The sequence below is a fragment of the Symphodus melops genome (genome assembly GCF_947650265.1).
Source record: "Symphodus melops genome assembly, chromosome: 15".
Classification (NCBI taxonomy): domain Eukaryota; kingdom Metazoa; phylum Chordata; class Actinopteri; order Labriformes; family Labridae; genus Symphodus; species Symphodus melops.
The window spans coordinates 11960364-11980292 of NC_136705.1; the positions used below are offsets into that span (position 1 = coordinate 11960364).

A 19929-nucleotide genomic window follows, 5' to 3' on the forward strand; every position below is an offset into this window, starting at 1 on the left:
ACGGACATTAGTTAGTACACAATGGAAAACGTGAAGTATAGATATTTTCTCCAAATGTGTTCACGGGATATCCATCCTAAGACATCCAGCTCAGGTGAACTGGAGACAGGGAGAGCGAGAAAGGAAAGCCAGTGAAGATCACAGGTGGCTGCAATTATAGGCAGAGCTGTAAGCCAAGGGCTGTCACCATGTGCACCTATAGGTGAAAGGAGAGCAGTGGAGGGAGGTGAAGAGCTATTTGTAGGTTCTGCAAAGATGTTTCTCCCTGAATCATCCAGCATGACTCCCATTTTACCATCATGTAAGTAATGTTTTTTTTATTAGATTTATCATTAGACATATTTTTAAGCAGAGGTTGAGTTAAACCAAAGAGAGAATCAAAGTTGTCATACTTCAGGGGTAGAAACTGACTACAGCTCCTGGAGATAGCCTTGCATGGTTTAGATATGACAGCTCTACAAACATGGCAGGAGTGATTGGAGCACCAAGTGGCAGCTGTTTGATGTGTGTTTCATATGTGGACAATTCTTTAATTAAATACGATGAAGAAAACCTACTCGGTGAAGGAACATTTTGCAAGGTATATCAAGGTTCTTTCCATGGTACTCCGGCAGCTGTTAAAAGGATAGTATTTGGCTCTGCAGGATGAGAGGACGACGACATCCAACATGAAATAAACGTGTCCTTGTAAGAACTTACATGTGATTTTATATATATATTTTTTTATTTGATAGTGCTGTGTGTTTGCAAAAGTTTTATAATGATACATTTATCATTGTATTTATTAATGTTGTAAAACAATGTGACGCTACATTGTGTTCTTTGTCTTGTATTTTATCAGGAGACTGTCTCATCCCAACATTGTCAGACTCATGGCAGCAGCCCGCAGTGAGACCTGCTTTTTATTGGCGACCGAATACATTCACGGAGCCACCCTGGAAGCAGTGCTTCATACAGACGACTGCTTTGTAAAGGTGCCATTACTCTTTCTCTTATGTCTGCATTAACAATGTTTAGGTGTCTGTGGGGGGTTGGCTTACTTACCCATAATAAGGGATTTGTCTGCTGCCACAGAAGAATTTTATTTGCTAGAGCTGTATCTGTGCCTTTTTTTTACTGCACTTCCACCTATGGATAATTTGGAAGTTGACGTTCTTGTCAATACGTGTACATTTATTTCGGAAGAGATGCAGGACATAGTTACGATTTCTGCACACTTGACCCCATGTTTCATTTAAGCATTTTCACTATTTCTTTAGTTTACATATATTTTACTTTTTGTCTTGTTAGCTCGAAGGACAGGATGCCAGTTTCATATCATTGGACCTTTCAATGGCTGTTGAGTATATCCATGCACAAAGAATCATTCACCAAGACTTAAAGCCAGCAAATGTCATGGTAAGCTACTTGTCTTGAATTACAGTTTTTCTCCCTCATTTTGTTAATTTTCCCAGTTCACAACTGAAATCACTGCACATCAACAAAAAAGTTAAAAGTGCATCCTACCTGAATTCCCATAAACATTGGACACTATGGGTGATGGAGGACTGTAATTAGTATAAGAATTATATATGATTGGTCAAAACCACGTGGCTGCAACAGACAGTTATAAAATCGGTGAGATTTTGGAGAACCTAACCTTAAAAGATTTGTATTTCAATATCTTACAGGTTCACTACCCATCTAAGAAGGCAATCCTGACAGACAGGGGCCTGGCAAACATTAGAGACACTGTGATGATTCGTCCAGGCATTAGGTTCACTGCACAGGCTGTAGGGCCAACTGGTGGCGCGCATCTTTACATGGCTCCCGAATGCATTCTACACTTTGAAGAGGCCTCCTTGCAGACAGACATGTGGTCCATGGGAGCTACATATCTGGAGCTCCTCACTGGGTCTGTTCCGTGGAAGGTCAAGAAACGACGAGAGCTGGTTGCACTAATGGCTGCCAAAACCCCACCACATGCCCTAGCACATCTCAGTGAGAGGTACAGTTTTCTTTGTGGGTTGGTAAGCTATGACCCCTCCTCAAGGCCTACCGCATCTGATGTTGTAAGTCAGGAGTTGATCTTGCAAGCTGATATGGCTACAGCTGGTAATCAAGCATAAGTTGGGGTTCAACAGTACATTTTTACCACTGTGCTAATGTTGTATTCTGCTTTTGCTGTATTCTGCTGTTTATGAAGCACTGAAATACTTTTCTTACAGTTGAAAACCAACAAGTTGAAAATTATCAAGAAATCAAAATGTAGGTTAGGACCTTTGAAACATGGAAAACAAAGTTTCACTTTCTCTGAACACTAAACTTCCAATACTGTGAAAATGTTCAAATAAAAACATTGCCAGTTATTTGTATCTTTTTATTTCTCAAAAAGTATTGCATATACTCCAGCTGATAGCCCTGTCGCTTGTCTTAGCCAAAGGAAGACTGGTGAGGTGTTTTAAAGATGTCGCTTGCTCACTCCCCTCCCATCCTTTGATGAGAACTTTGTACATCTCATTTGCATCTGCAAATGTGCAGGGTGTAGGAATTGCATTCCTATTCATGGCAGTGATGAATTCTTGGACGATCATGAGGTATGCAGCAAGACAACCGTCTGCTGTGTTTGGAAAATGACTGCTTTCCAAAATGGCATGGCACGTCTCGGAACTCCTGGTCTGCCACCATTGATGGTTCATCTTTTTCACTGAAAAGTTCTTTAGTGTAGTCGAGGAAGTCTGTCGACTGGGCACAGCATGTCAGCAAAACCTGCAATTGGGAGAGAAAAATTGGAAACATTTTCCATTTAGAATGACAAGTAAATCAATAATTGCAAAGCTGTTTCAGAGCATGCATATAAAGCAGTTCACCATGACCTACAATGTTTTAAGCTGAAGCTTCAATGTCTTTCCTGTGCGTAAATTTAAATATGAAATGTTTTAAGTAGGTTTACGGATTTAGTAATATGAAATTAAAAAGATAAGTAGCCAACACTGAAACAAACAAATTTCAGTATTTGTTCCTAAAATGTGTCTGTCTGATGCAATGGTGTGATTACATTGGCAAATGACATGTTTTGTTCCATTAGAACAAAGTTAAATAAAGATTATCAACCTTTGTTGCAACTTGCAAGTAACATACCAGGAGGTGTAGAGAAATACATATGAATATCTATTTAAGTTTTGTTTTATTAAGGCTTATCTCCACAGCTTTGCGGATTTCAGTGAGAGGTTGCTGGGGGTCTCTCCGCCTCAATCCCAGAACTTTCAAAATCCTTCTCAGGTGTCTCTCACTGTTAGGTCACAAACCAACCACAATACAGGCTTTCCTTATAAAAGCACATGCAATGTATCTTGTCCACAAGGAAAAGACTTTTGTAATCATAAGACAATGTGCATATCAGAGATGTGCCATGTCAATGGTATCTGATACAGCAACACATTTCTCAAAATGCAGGCCTACTGATTTCATGTCCAGATGAAGCCAATACAGAGCTGATTTCCTTCTGTTTCAAGCCATTTTTGAATAACAATATTATCATAGCATCTACAAAACGTTAAGTGTGACAACCATAGGTTGAATGATATTCTAACACCTGTACTGATGCAAAATGGCTAGCCAGTGGAATTATGGAAATTTCTGGGTGTGAACATTCTACTAAAGAGGTACTAACTTTATTCAGCTAAAACTCAGGTACATAGTCTCATAAGTATATTGATGATTGTGGATCCTCCTTTCACTCTTGCTGTCAGTTGACATCTTGCACCAATGTCTGAAAAAAAGTAAACAAATGTTATTGCAAACTACTGTTATAGTGTTAGGGTTTAAGATGAAATGTACGGTGCAGCAATTGGTAGAAATCCACAACTGACAGCTTTCTATACATTTGAAATTTATCGAGCTAAAATTTTAGGACTAATGGTCAGTATTTAAACTTGGTTCATTTTAAATATCAAACAAAATTTGAGAACAAGATTTACTACAATACACGACCTAATTACTATTCTGTTTTTAAATGCTTTAATAGCCTCACAGCTTTAATCATGTAAAGCCTCCCTTAATCATTTAAGGGAGATAAGATATTTGTCTGCTACAAACGTATGCTATGTACATTTGTAGCAATTGCTACTACTGAAGCTAGCTACGATAAGCAAGACAATAGTATTGGCCTAATTTTACAATAAAAAAAATAAGATATAACGCTAGTTCTCCTCCTACCTTTTAACCATATGTCAATAAATCAATACATCTTATGGCAAACGGCATAAGCAAAAGAAACAGAACGGCAAGCGTTAACTAAAACTTACTGTTGTGTATTTTCATTTCGCGCCCATGGACTCGCCAAGGTTGTTGTGGTCGCATCTCGATGACGTTTCATTTTCCCCGGCAACGCTCCGCTTCCCCCCCGCCCCCCCGTCTGAGGCAGTTTCGTCTGAGGCCTTCAGTCTGAGGTTTGACACCCGACGGAGGTTTTCCTGAGAACTGATGCTTTTTCGTCTGAGGTCTGACACCTTTGTCTGAAACTTGATTATGTCCTAAAATGTATGCCGTGCTAGCATGGTTATGGTTACCCTCAATGTAAATGCTAGCTTCTAAATTAAGTTCGTCGGTTGCGTCCGAGCAGCATAGGGACCTTGGGTTGGGTCACCGAGTACATGGGTTTTTTTTTTTACTGGGGACTGACTCTACTGTCGTTAGACATAGTTAAAACCTTTTTATGTGTTGACTATTTGAAGTTTTACATTCTTCTGGGGCACGTAAGCTCACTGGTTCTTTACACGAGGGAGATGCCGAGGTGAGACAGGATCAGTGACAGTAGGAATTCCAACTACCGTAAATTCCAGACTATAAGCCGCTACTTTTTTTGTCACGTTTTTAACACTGCGGCTTTTAAAACGATGCGGCTTATTTATGGATTTTTCTTGGGGGAGAATGAGCTTGTGCCGCAATAACATTTCACCTCGTCACATCGGATCTTAATATCAGTCATTTTGCGCTTCATGCACGCACCCTCATCATGGAAAACACACGGAGAAATACATATGATGCAGCTTTCAAATTAAAGGCGATCGAGCTGTCTGTCAAAGAAGCTAATAGAGCTGCTGCACGTAAAGTTGACACTGAAAGCGACAACGAAAAAGACACCGAGGAAGTGAGTAATGAAGTCATTCTGAGTCAGTGAATGGATGGACTTTTTCTTGTGAAATGTATTACGGTAATCTTTTTCATCAGCCGTGTTACAGACACTGTTTGATAAAGGATTTCCACTAGGCTTCGTATTTGCGGATGTTACCGGTAGTACGTATTTAATTAAAAGTCAAAAAAACGTTTTTATGTCACATCTTTCTGTGCAAATAGCTCTGTTATAACGTGGACACCTGCGGCTTATAATCAAGTGCGGCTTATATATGTACAAACACATTTTTTTTACTTATTTTTAGCCGGTGCGGCTTATATCCAGGTGCGCTCAATAGTCCGGAATTTACGGGTAATAATTTCACCCACGGCCCAATCAATGACAGGATTATGTAGGGAAGTCATAAAAAACGGGTGCATGGGATGATGGCATTATGTGGAAGGTTAACTGCTCACGGTGGTTACCTGCTCGGTGCAGAGGCAGGGTCTGGGTTTAATAATCGACCCGGGCGAGCTGTTGGCCATTTAAGGCATCAAAAACAAGGGGCTGGGCAATCGGAAACAAATTAATGCGAGCTTGCTTAATTAACTCGACTGCCAGAAAGTTCGAATCTGCACCTCAGTCAACGAGGGCGAGCATGTTATGGTTACCCTCAATGTAAATGCTAGCTTCTAAATTAAATTAGTTGGTTGCGTCCGAGCAGCATAGGGACCTTGGGTTGTGTCACCGAGCACATGTTTTGTTTGTTTTTTTTACTGGGGATTGACTCTACTGTCTATAGACATAGTTAACACCTTTTTATGTGTTGACTATTTGAAGTTTTACATTCAGGATTCATGCAGAGAAAGTGATGAAGCATAGCTTAATATAAAACTTGTGTATAACACTAATACAGACAGTAAAAAGGTCAAAGTTTTAAAAATCACCATCTTAATGAAACATTAACTGATGAAGATCATCCATCCCTTTTGTATTGATTAATTAATATATATTTTTAATAATTATAAAATAACAGTATCATTTGCAAATCTTGTATAATATGCAATTGTAATAAGATTAAGTTCAGCATTATGTGAACTATGGAATTTTGTCATGGAACTTGGGTTATGTATGTCATCATAGAGAAAGCTTAGAATTTAGAACTCACCTCATCAAAGGACAGAAATTCAAAGATATGTGAGGTGGCATCAGAAGCTCTCATTTCAGTACAAGCGGCAGTGAGGAGAAGACTTACCGAGATAGTGAGAACCAAAATTTATTTGAACCTTCAACCAACGGTACAAAAAGTACTAAACTTCGTAAATTGATCCTATTTATGACCCAAATTGTTTGGTGGTAAGTAGTTATTTGAATGTTTTTTCGTAATTGAAGATGTAGAGCAAATAACCTAAAGTTTCTTGTTGGTTGTAAAAAATATTTATCAAATTGTGAATGCAAACTTTGAACTATATTCAGGCTTTTTTATTCAGGTTTTTTGGTTGAAAAATGTGTCTTTCTGCTGATTTTGCCCTGTACATGTGCAAATAAAGGGTTACCAGAGTCTGGATGAAGTAAATGATCAGGTAATGTTTACTTGACAGTTGCGTTCTGAAATGTTTTTGTCTTTCCAGATGGATGTCCATCGAACATCTCTGCTCCAGCATCAACAGCAGGCAGAGGGCATTGAGATATACCAGCTGGCAGAAAATGTACATCAGCCTCATGGATACATGATTCCTGTGGAGAGCCAGGAATGCTCTCAACTGTACTGGAAGGAAAACCACTGTACGAATGGCCGGGTATGTATTCAATTATGCTTTCAGTACTTTTGTTATACACGCGCTTGGAGGATATATGTTTTCTTCTTTTCATTTCTAAAGTACTCATCGTACATGTGCACAATATGTAGTTTTTTCATCCAATCAAGTGTAACAGGTTGATATTGAGGTATGAATTTTAACAATATACTTTTTTTATTATATCTATCATCCTGCCTGTTTTATGTAGTGTGTGTGTCCATGTGTGCGCAATGAAGGAGGTACGTGAGCGTTCTGGTCACTGATCCAAGAACGGCCTACCTATGTGTTACTGATCCCATAACAGTGAATCTTTGTGTTACTGATCCTTATCCTAGATTAGTAAGATTTGGATGAAGTGAATGAATAGGTAATGTTTACTTGACAGTTGCGTTCAGAAATGTTTTTGTTTCCAGATGGATGTCCATCGAACATCTCTGCTCCAGCATCAACAGCAGGCAGAGGGCATTGAGATATACCAGCTGGCAGAAAATGTACATCAGCCTCATGGATACATGATTCCTGTGGAGAGCCAGGAATGCTCTCAACTGTACTGGAAGGAAAACCACTGTACGAATGGCCGGGTATGTATTCAATTATGCTTTCAGTACTTTTGTTATACACACTGTTGGAGGATATATGTTTTATTAATTTCTAAAGTGCTCATCATACATGTTCTGTACGTGTGTACAATATGTACTTCTTTTTTTCATCCAATGAAACATATAAACCAGAGTTTGGCTGATGTGAATGATCAGGTAATGTTTACTTGACAGTTGTTTATGTGAGATAGACGTGTCCCACTCCATTATCACCTTGTTTTAAGCTGAATCAGATATTCATCTGCCCACTCTCTAAGATTTAACTTGAAAAGGAAACAGAGGATGAGTGGAAATCACACTCCTCCACCTTGACAAACAGTTTGTTATCCAGCACCATCTGCAGCACTTGACAAACATAGTAACTGCTCACGGTGGTTACCTGCTCGGTGCAGAGGCAGGGTCTGGGTTTAATAATCGACCCGGGCGAGCTGTTGGTCATTTAAGGCATCAAAAACAAGGGGCTGGGTAATGGGAAACAAATTGATGCGAGCTTGCTTAATTAACTCGACTGCCAGAAAGTTCGAATCTGCACCTCAGTCAACGAGGGCGAGCATGTTATGGTTACCCTCAATGTAAATGCTAGCTTCTAAATTAAGTTAGTTGGTTGCGTCCGAGCAGCATAGGGACCTTGGGTTGTGTCACCGAGTACATGGTTTTTTTTTACTGGGGATTGACTCTACTGTCTATAGACATAGTTAACACCTTTTTATGTGTTGACTATTTGAAGTTTTACATTCAGGATTCATGCTGAGAAAGTGATGAAGCATAGCTTAATATAAAACTTGTGTATAACACTAATACAGACAGTAAAAAGGTCAAAGTTTTAAAAATCACCATCTTAATGAAACATTAACTGATGAAGATCATCCATCCCTTTTGTATTGATTAATTAATGTATATTTTTAATAATTATAAAATAACAGTATCATTTGCAAATCTTGTATAAAATGCAATTGTAATAAGATTAAGTTCAGCATTATGTGAACTATGGAATTTTGTCATGGAACTTGGGTTATGTATGTCATCATAGAGAAAGCTTGGAATTTAGAACTCACCGCATCAAAGGACAGAAATTCAAAGATATGTGAGGTGGCATCAGAAGCTCTCATTTCAGTACAAGCGGCAGTGAGGAGAAGACTTACCGAGATAGTGAGAACCAAAATTTATTTGACCCTTCAAACAACAGGACAAAATGTACTAAACTTTGTAAATTGATCCTAATTTTGACCCAAATTGTTTGGTAGTAAGTAGTTATTTGAATGTTTTTCGTAATTGAAGATGTAGAGCAAATAACCTAAAGTTTCTTGTTGGTTGGTAAAAAATATTTATCAAATTGTGAATGCAAACTTTGAACTATATTCAGGCTTTTTTATTCAGGTTTTTTGGTTGAAAAATGTGTCTTTCTGCTGATTTTGCCCTGTACATGTGCAAATAAAGAGTTCCCAGAGTCTGGATGAAGTAAATGATCAGGTAATGTTTACTTGACATTTGCGTTCAGAAATGTTTTTGTGTTTCCAGATGGAATCTCCGTTTACCTCCTCTTCTCAAGCATCAACAGCAGGCAGAGGCCATTGAGCTATACCTGCTGGCAGAAAATGTACATCAGCCTCATGGATACATGATTCCTGTGGAGAGCCAGGAATGCTCTCAACTGTACTGGAAGGAAAACCACTGTACGAATGGCCGGGTATGTATTCAATTATGCTTTCAGTACTTTTGTTATACACACTATTGGAGGATATAGGTTTCCTTGATTTCACAAGTAATAATCATACATGTTCTGTACATGTGTACATTATGTAGTGTTCTTTTTTTTTTCCAATCAAGCATATAAACCAGAGATTGAATGAAGTAAATGATCAGGCAATATTTACTTGACAGTTGCGTTCAGAAGTGTTTTCGTGTTTCCAGATGGATCTCCATCTACCTGTCGCAGCCTTTGAGATCATCCTCATAGGGGCTAGGAAGATGGTCGGGGGAGTGAAACTGCCGTCAGGACAACGGCTATCAGCAGTGAGAGGCTACATGGACGATTTCACCACCATACTCCAGACAGCAGCATGTACAACAAGACTGCTGAAGAGGATCGAAGAGCTTGTGGGCTGGGCGAGTATGAAGATCAAACCCCCAAGTCACGCAGCCTGTCGATCAGGAAAGGAGTCAGAAACGACAACACCATCTTTGTCGCAGGCGGTGAGAATATCGCATTGCTGGCAGATCAACCTGTCCGTAGCCTGGGTCGCACCTACACAGCAAAGCTCTCTGACAGGCAGATGGGGGAGACGGCGAGGAAGCAGCTCGCAGATGGCCTGACCAAGATCAATGAAAGCCAACTCACCGGAAAGTACAAAGTTTGGTGTTACCAGTTCATACTGTACCAAAGGGTGGTGTGGCCACTGAAGATGAGCGAAATCCCCTCCTCAGTGGTAAGCGAGATGGACGGGCTGACAAACTCGTTCATCAGGAAGTGGCTGGGACTACCAAGATGCCTCTCGGAGGTAGGCCTCTTTGGTAGGAACACACTACAACTGCCACTGCGATGCATCAGCTTGGGATACAAGCAAGAGAAGGCTCGGCTGGTGCTGGAGCTGAGGGAATCCACTGACCAGCTGGTGTGAGCAGCGGGCACCCAGATAAGAACGGGAAAAAAGTGGAAAGCCCAAGAAGAGGTCGGCATGGCAATCGGCAGGCTGAAGCACCGCGAGGTGGTCGGCAGAGTCCAGGAGGGTCGAGCAGGCCTTGGGAGAGGCGATACTCCCTTGTTCTGGTCAAAGGCTTCCAAAGAAGATCGGAAAGCCACGGTGGTGGCGGAAGTGGCAAGAACTGAGCAGGAACGCCTGAACATCAAAGCGGTGTTCCAGGGCCAGCAAGGACGTTGGACGTCACGGGAAGGTCTCACAGATAGGTCGACACACTATTGGAGGATATATGTTTCCTTCATTTCACAAGTATTAATCATACATGTTCTGTACATGTGTACAGTACGTAGTGTTTTTTTTCCCAATCAAGCATATAGACCAGAGTTCGGATGAAGTAAATGATCAGGCAATATTTACTTGACAGTTGCGTTCAGAAGTGTTTTTGTGTTTCCAGATGGATCTCCAGCTACCTCCTCTTCTCCAGCATCAACAGCAGGCAGAGGGCATTGAGATATACCAGCTGGCAGAAAATGTACATCAGCGTCATGGATACATGATTCCTGTGGAGAGCCAGGAATGCTCTCAATTGTACTGGAAGGAAAACCACTGTACGAATGGCCGGGTATGTATTCAATTATGCTTTCAGTACTGTTGTTGTACACACTATTGGAGGATATAGGTTTTATTAATTTCTAAAGTGCTCATCATACATGTTTTGTACGTGTGTACAATATGTACTTCTTTTTTTTCATCCAATGAAACATATAAACCAGAGTTTGGCTGATGTGAATGATCAGGCAATGTTTACTTGACAGTTGTTTATGTGAGATAGACGTGTCCCACTCCATTATCACCTTGTTTTAAGCTGAATCAGATATTCATCTGCCCACTCTCTAAGATTTAACTCGAAAAGGAAACAGAGGATGAGTAGAAATCACACTCCTCCACCTTGACAAACAGTTTGTTATCCAGCACCATCTGCAGCACTTGACGAACATGGTTGACGTATTCGTCAAAGCTGGGAGAGAACAGTAGAATGTCATCCAGGTACACAAAAACTGAGTGGTTAAAGAAATCCCATAGGACGTCATTCAAGAGCACCTGGAAGACTGCTGGTGCATTAGTCAGACCGACAGGCATAACCAGGTACTCGAAGTGACCGAGAGGGGTGTTGAATGCCGTCTTCTACTCATCCCCTTCTCTGATGCGAGGTGATAAGTGTTGTTTTTGTGAAGATGGTTGCACCATGTAGGGGTTCGAAGGCAGACCTCATTAGTGGGAGTAGGTATGTGTTCTTGATTGTTATGTGATTCAGGCCCTGTTGTCACTACAGGGTCTCAGGGATGTGTGCTTTTAGTTCACAAAAAACAATCCCGCACTGAGTGGGGATGACAAGGGTCGTATGATGCCAGAGTTAAGGGACTCAGTGATATAAGCCTCCATGGCATCACATTTGGGGACTGAGATTTTGAACAGACGACTGGTAGGAAAAGGAGCAACAGGTATCAGATCAGTGTTGAAGTATTAGGGTCTATGCGGCAGGAGAGAGAGCCTTCTGCTTGCTAAACACCTCACGAAGATTATGATACACTAATGGGACTGAAGAAATGTCCAGAGCTTCTGGGGGATGCAAGCTCACTGGTTCTTTACACGAGGGAGATGCCGAGGTGAGACAGGATCAGTGACAGTAGGAATTCCAACTAATAATTTCACTCACGGCCCAATCAATGACAGGATTATGTAGGGAAATCATAAGAAACGGGTGCATGGGACGATGGCATTATGTTGAAGGTTAACTGCTCACAGTGGTTACCTGCTCGGTGCAGAGGCAGGGTCTGCGTTTAATAAAAGACCCGGCAATCGGAAATAAATTAATGCGAGCTTGCTTAATTAACTCCACTGCCAGAAAGTTTGAATCTGCACCTCAGTCAACGAGGGCGAGCATGTTATGGTTACCCTCAATGTAAATGCTAGCTTCTAAATTAAGTTAGTTGGTTGCGTCCGAGCAGCATAGGGACCTTGGGTTGTGTCACCGAGTACATGTTTTTTTTTTACTGGGGATTGACTCTACTGTCTATAGACATAGTTAACACCTTTTTATGTGTTGACTATTTGAAGTTTTACATTCAGGATTCATGCTGAGAAAGTGATGAAGCATAGCTTAATATAAAACTTGTGTATAACACTAATAAAGAGAGTAAAAAGGCCAAAGTTTTAAAAATCACCATCTTAATGAAACATTAACTGATGAAGATCATCCATCCCTTTTGTATTGATTAATTAATATATATTTTTAATAATTATAAAATAACAGTATCATTTGCAAATCTTGTATAAAATGCAATTGTAATAAGATTAAGTTCAGCATTATGTGAACTATGGAATTTTGTCATGGAACTTGGGTTATGTATGTCATCATAGAGAAAGCTTAGAATTTAGAACTCACCTCATCAAAGGACAGAAATTCAAAGATATGTGAGGTGGCATCAGAAGCTCTCATTTCAGTACAAGCGGCAGTGAGGAGAAGACTTACCGAGATAGTGAGAACCAAAATTTATTTGAACCTTCAAACAACAGGACAAAATGTACTAAACTTTGTAAATTGATCCTAATTTTGACCCAAATTGTTTGGTGGTAAGTAGTTATTTGAATGTTTTTCGTAATTGAAGATGTAGAGCAAATAACCTAAAGTTTCTTGTTGGTTGGTAAAAAATATTTATCAAATTGTGAATGCAAATTTTGAACTATATTCAGGCTTTTTTATTCAGGTTTTTTGGTTGAAAAATGTGTCTTTCTGCTGATTTTGCCCTGTACATGTGCAAATAAAGAGTTCCCAGAGTCTGGATGAAGTAAATGATCAGTCATTTACTTGACATTTGCGTTCAGAAATGTTTTTGTGTTTCCAGATGGAATCTCCGTTTACCTCCTCTTCTCAAGCATCAACAGCAAGCGGAGGCCATTGAGATATACCAGGTGGCAGAAAATGTACATCATTTTCAAGGATACATGATTCCTGTGGAGAGCCAGGAATGCTCTCAACTGTACTGGAAGGAAAACCACTGTACGAATGGCCGGGTATGTATTCAATTATGCTTTCAGTACTTTTGTTATACACACTATTGGAGGATATAGGTTTCCTTCATTTCACAAGTAAAAATCATACATGTTCTGTACATGTGTACATTATGTAGTGTTCTTTTTTTTCCAATCAAGCATATAAACCAGAGATTGAATGAAGTAAATGATCAGGTAATGTTTACTTGACAGTTGCGTTCTGAAATGTTTTTGTTTTTCCAGATGGATGTCCATCGAACATCTCTGCTCCAGCATCAACAGCAGGCAGAGGGCATTGAGATATACCAGCTGGCAGAAAATGTACATTAGCCTCATGGATACATGATTCCTGTGGAGAGCCAGGAATGCTCTCAACTGTACTGGAAGGAAAACCACTGTACGAATGGCCGGGTATGTATTCAATTATGCTTTCAGTACTGTTGTTGTACACACTATTGGAGGATATAGGTTTCCTTCATTTCTCAAGTACTAATCATACATGTTCTGTACATGTGCACAATATGTAGTGTTATTTTATTTTTTTAACCAATCAAGCATTTAGACCAGAGTTTGGATGAAGTAAATGATCAGGCAATATTTACTTGACAGTTGCGTTCAGAAGTGTTTTCGTGTTTCCAGATGGATCTCCATCTACCTGTCGCAGCCTTTGAGATCATCCTCATAGGGGCTAGGAAGATGGTCGGGGGAGGGAAACTGCCGTCAGGACAACGGCTATCAGCAGTGAGAGGCTACATGGACGATTTCACCACCATACTCCAGACAGCAGCATGTACAACAAGACTGCTGAAGAGGATCGAAGAGCTTGTGGGCTGGGCGAGTATGAAGATCAAACCCCCAAGTCACGCAGCCTGTCGATCAGGAAAGGAGTCAGAAACGACAACACCATCTTTGTCGCAGGCAGTGAGAATATCGCATTGCTGGCAGATCAACCTGTCCGTAGCCTGGGTCGCACCTACACAGCAAAGCTCTCTGACAGGCAGATGGGGGAGACGGTGAGGAAGCAGCTCGCAGATGGCCTGACCAAGATCAATGAAAGCCAACTCCCCGGAAAGTGCAAAGTTTGGTGTTACCAGTTCATACTGTACCAAAGGGTGGTGTGGCCACTGAAGATGAGCGAAATCCCCTCCTCAGTGGTAAGCGAGATGGACGGGCTGGCAAACTCGTTCATCAGGAAGTGGCTGGGACTACCAAGATGCCTCTCGGAGGTAGGCCTCTTTGGTAGGAACACACTACAACTACCACTGCGATGCATCAGCTTGGGATACAAGCAAGAGAAGGCTCGGCTGGTGCTGGAGCTGAGGGAATCCACTGACCAGCTGGTGTGAGCAGCGGGCACCCAGATAAGAACGGGAAAAAAGTGGAAAGCCCAAGAAGAGGTCGACATGGCAATCGGCAGGCCAAAGCACCGCGAGGTGGTCGGCAGAGTCCAGGAGGGTCGAGCAGGCCTTGGGAGGGGCGATACTCCCTTGTTCTGGTCAAAGGCTTCCAAAGAAGATGGGAAAGCCACGGTGGTGGCGGAAGTGGCAAGAACTGAGCAGGAACGCCTGAACATCAAAGCGGTGTTCCAGGGCCAGCAAGGACGTTGGACGTCACGGGAAGGTCTCACAGATAGGTCGACACACTATTGGAGGATATATGTTTCCTTCATTTCACAAGTATTAATCATACATGTTCTGTACATGTGTACAGTATGTAGTGTTTTTTTTCCCAATCAAGCATATAGACCAGAGTTCGGATGAAGTAAATGATCAGGCAATATTGACTTGACAGTTGCGTTCAGAAGTGTTTTTGTGTTTCCAGATGGATCTCCAGCTACCTCCTCTTCTCCAGCATCAACAGCAGGCAGAGGGCATTGAGATATACCAGCTGGCAGAAAATGTACATCAGCCTCATGGATACATGATTCCTGTGGAGAGCCAGGAATGCTCTCAACTGTACTGGAAGGAAAACCACTGTACAAATGGCCGGGTATGTATTCAATTATGCTTTCAGTACTTTTGTTATACACACTATTGGAGGATATAGGTTGCCTTCATTTCACAAGTAAAAATCATACATGTTCTGTACATGTGTTCATTATGTAGTGTTCTTTTTTTTCCAATCAAGCATATAAACCAGAGATTGAATGAAGTAAATGATCAGGTAATGTTTACTTGACAGTTGCGTTCTGAAATGTTTTTGTTTTTCCAGATGGATGTCCATCAAACATCTCTGCTCCAGCATCAACAGCAGGCAGCGGGCATTGAGATATACCAGCTGGCAGAAAATGTACATTAGCCTCATGGATACATGATTCCTGTGGAGAGCCAGGAATGCTCTCAACTGTACTGGAAGGAAAACCACTGTACGAATGGCCGGGTATGTATTCAATTATGCTTTCAGTACTGTTGTTGTACACACTATTGGAGGATATAGGTTTCCTTCATTTCTCAAGTACTAATCATACATGTTCTGTACATGTGCACAATATGTAGTGTTATTTTATTTTTTTAACCAATCAAGCATTTAGACCAGAGTTTGGATGAAGTAAATGATCAGGCAATATTTACTTGACAGTTGCGTTCAGAAGTGTTTTCGTGTTTCCAGATGGATCTCCATCTACCTGTCGCAGCCTTTGAGATCATCCTCATAGGGGCTAGGAAGATGGTCGGGGGAGGGAAACTGCCGTCAGGACAACGGCTATCAGCAGTGAGAGGCTACATGGACGATTTCACCACCATACTCCAGACAGCAGCATGTACAACAAGACTGCTGAAGAGGATCGACGAGCTTGTGGGCTGGGCGAGTATGAAGATCAAACCCCCAAGTCACGCAGCCTGTCGATCAGGAAAGGAGTCAGAAACGACAACACCATCTTTGTCGCAGGCGGTGAGAATATAGCATTGCTGGCAGATCAACCTGTCCGTAGCCTGGGTCGCACCTACACAGCAAAGCTCTCTGACAGGCAGATGGGGGAGACGGTGAGGAAGCAGCTCGCAGATGGCCTGACCAAGATCAATGAAAGCCAACTCCCCGGAAAGTGCAAAGTTTGGTGTTACCAGTTCATACTGTACCAAAGGGTGGTGTGGCCACTGAAGATGAGCGAAATCCCCTCCTCAGTGGTAAGCGAGATGGACGGGCTGGCAAACTCGTTCATCAGGAAGTGGCTGGGACTACCAAGATGCCTCTCGGAGGTAGGCCTCTTTGGTAGGAACACACTACAACTACCACTGCGATGCATCAGCTTGGGATACAAGCAAGAGAAGGCTCGGCTGGTGCTGGAGCTGAGGGAATCCACTGACCAGCTGGTGTGAGCAGCGGGCACCCAGATAAGAACGGGAAAAAAGTGGAAAGCCCAAGAAGAGGTCGACATGGCAATCGGCAGGCCGAAGCACCGCGAGGTGGTCGGCAGAGTCCAGGAGGGTCGAGCAGGCCTTGGGAGGGGCGATACTCCCTTGTTCTGGTCAAAGGCTTCCAAAGAAGATGGGAAAGCCACGGTGGTGGCGGAAGTGGCAAGAACTGAGCAGGAACGCCTGAACATCAAAGCGGTGTTCCAGGGCCAGCAAGGACGTTGGACGTCACGGGAAGGTCTCACAGATAGGTCGACACACTATTGGAGGATATATGTTTCCTTCATTTCACAAGTATTAATCATACATGTTCTGTACATGTGTACAGTATGTAGTGTTTTTTTTCCCAATCAAGCATATAGACCAGAGTTCGGATGAAGTAAATGATCAGGCAATATTGACTTGACAGTTGCGTTCAGAAGTGTTTTTGTGTTTCCAGATGGATCTCCAGCTACCTCCTCTTCTCCAGCATCAACAGCAGGCAGAGGGCATTGAGATATACCAGCTGGCAGAAAATGTACATCAGCCTCATGGATACATGATTCCTGTGGAGAGCCAGGAATGCTCTCAACTGTACTGGAAGGAAAACCACTGTACGAATCGCCGGGTATGTATTCAATTATGCTTTCAGTACTGTTGTTATACACACTATTGGAGGATATAGGTTTCCTTCATTTCACAAGTAAAAATCATACATGTTCTGTACATGTGTACATTATGTCGTGTTCTTTTTTTTCCAATCAAGCATATAAACCAGAGATTGAATGAAGTAAATGATCAGGTAATGTTTACTTGACAGTTGCGTTCTGAAATGTTTTTGTTTTTCCAGATGGATGTCCATCGAACCTCTCTGCTCCAGCATGAACAGCAGGCAGAGGGCATTGAGATATACCAGCTGGCAGAAAATGTACATTAGCCTCATGGATGCATGATTCCTGTGGAGAGCCAGGAATGCTCTCAACTGTACTGGAAGGAAAACCACTGTACGAATGGCCGGGTATGTATTCAATTATGCTTTCAGTACTGTTGTTGTACACACTATTGGAGGATATAGGTTTCCTTCATTTCTCAAGTACTAATCATACATGTTCTGTACATGTGCACAATATGTAGTGTTATTTTATTTTTTTAACCAATCAAGCATTTAGACCAGAGTTTGGATGAAGTAAATGATCAGGCAATATTTACTTGACAGTTGCGTTCAGAAGTGTTTTCGTGTTTCCAGATGGATCTCCATCTACCTGTCGCAGCCTTTGAGATCATCCTCATAGGGGCTAGGAAGATGGTCGGGGGAGGGAAACTGCCGTCAGGACAACGGCTATCAGCAGTGAGAGGCTACATGGACGATTTCACCACCATACTCCAGACAGCAGCATGTACAACAAGACTGCTGAAGAGGATCGAAGAGCTTGTGGGCTGGGCGAGTATGAAGATCAAACCCCCAAGTCACGCAGCCTGTCGATCAGGAAAGGAGTCAGAAACGACAACACCATCTTTGTCGCAGGCGGTGAGAATATAGCATTGCTGGCAGATCAACCTGTCCGTAGCCTGGGTCGCACCTACACAGCAAAGCTCTCTGACAGGCAGATGGGGGAGACGGTGAGGAAGCAGCTCGCAGATGGCCTGACCAAGATCAATGAAAGCCAACTCCCCGGAAAGTGCAAAGTTTGGTGTTACCAGTTCATACTGTACCAAAGGGTGGTGTGGCCACTGAAGATGAGCGAAATCCCCTCCTCAGTGGTAAGCGAGATGGACGGGCTGGCAAACTCGTTCATCAGGAAGTGGCTGGGACTACCAAGATGCCTCTCGGAGGTAGGCCTCTTTGGTAGGAACACACTACAACTACCACTGCGATGCATCAGCTTGGGATACAAGCAAGAGAAGGCTCGGCTGGTGCTGGAGCTGAGGGAATCCACTGACCAGCTGGTGTGAGCAGCGGGCACCCAGATAAGAACGGGAAAAAAGTGGAAAGCCCAAGAAGAGGTCGACATGGCAATCGGCAGGCCGAAGCACCGCGAGGTGGTCGGCAGAGTCCAGGAGGGTCGAGCAGGCCTTGGGAGGGGCGATACTCCCTTGTTCTGGTCAAAGGCTTCCAAAGAAGATGGGAAAGCCACGGTGGTGGCGGAAGTGGCAAGAACTGAGCAGGAACGCCTGAACATCAAAGCGGTGTTCCAGGGCCAGCAAGGACGTTGGACGTCACGGGAAGGTCTCACAGATAGGTCGACACACTATTGGAGGATATATGTTTCCTTCATTTCACAAGTATTAATCCTACATGTTCTGTACATGTGTACAGTATGTAGTGTTTTTTTTCCCAATCAAGCATATAGACCAGAGTTCGGATGAAGTAAATGATCAGGCAATATTGACTTGACAGTTGCGTTCAGAAGTGTTTTTGTGTTTCCAGATGGATCTCCAGCTACCTCCTCTTCTCCAGCATCAACAGCAGGCAGAGGGCATTGAGATATACCAGCTGGCAGAAAATGTACATCAGCCTCATGGATACATGATTCCTGTGGAGAGCCAGGAATGCTCTCAACTGTACTGGAAGGAAAACCACTGTACGAATGGCCGGGTATGTATTCAATTATGCTTTCAGTACTTTTGTTATACACACTATTGGAGGATATAGGTTGCCTTCATTTCACAAGTAAAAATCATACATGTTCTGTACATGTGTTCATTATGTAGTGTTCTTTTTTTTCCAATCAAGCATATAAACCAGAGATTGAATGAAGTAAATGATCAGGTAATGTTTACTTGACAGTTGCGTTCTGAAATGTTTTTGTTTTTCCAGATGGATGTCCATCAAACATCTCTGCTCCAGCATCAACAGCAGGCAGCGGGCATTGAGATATACCAGCTGGCAGAAAATGTACATTAGCCTCATGGATACATGATTCCTGTGGAGAGCCAGGAATGCTCTCAACTGTACTGGAAGGAAAACCACTGTACGAATGGCCGGGTATGTATTCAATTATGCTTTCAGTACTGTTGTTGTACACACTATTGGAGGATATAGGTTTCCTTCATTTCTCAAGTACTAATCATACATGTTCTGTACATGTGCACAATATGTAGTGTTATTTTATTTTTTTAACCAATCAAGCATTTAGACCAGAGTTTGGATGAAGTAAATGATCAGGCAATATTTACTTGACAGTTGCGTTCAGAAGTGTTTTCGTGTTTCCAGATGGATCTCCATCTACCTGTCGCAGCCTTTGAGATCATCCTCATAGGGGCTAGGAAGATGGTCGGGGGAGGGAAACTGCCGTCAGGACAACGGCTATTAGCAGTGAGAGGCTACATGGACGATTTCAACACCATACTCCAGACAGCAGCATGTACAACAAGACTGCTGAAGAGGATCGAAGAGCTTGTGGGCTCGGCGAG

General features: G+C 42.2%; 2 long non-coding RNA genes across 2 annotated transcripts; one reads left to right on the plus strand and one right to left on the minus strand.

The window, feature by feature from the left end:
• Positions 1 to 3180: 3180 nt before the first annotated feature.
• On the minus strand, positions 3181 to 4377 carry LOC306836295. Its single transcript, XR_013780758.1, has 3 exons — positions 4287 to 4377; positions 3653 to 3751; positions 3181 to 3271 (listed from the first exon to the last, which is right to left on the minus strand). It is a non-coding gene; the product is annotated as an uncharacterized lncRNA (long non-coding RNA).
• A 6531-nt stretch (positions 4378 to 10908) lies between these two features.
• Positions 10909 to 12975, plus strand: LOC306836413. The gene is made up of 2 exons (XR_013780777.1): positions 10909 to 11894; positions 12014 to 12975. It is a non-coding gene; the product is annotated as an uncharacterized lncRNA (long non-coding RNA).
• The last annotated feature ends 6954 nt before the right edge of the window (positions 12976 to 19929 follow it).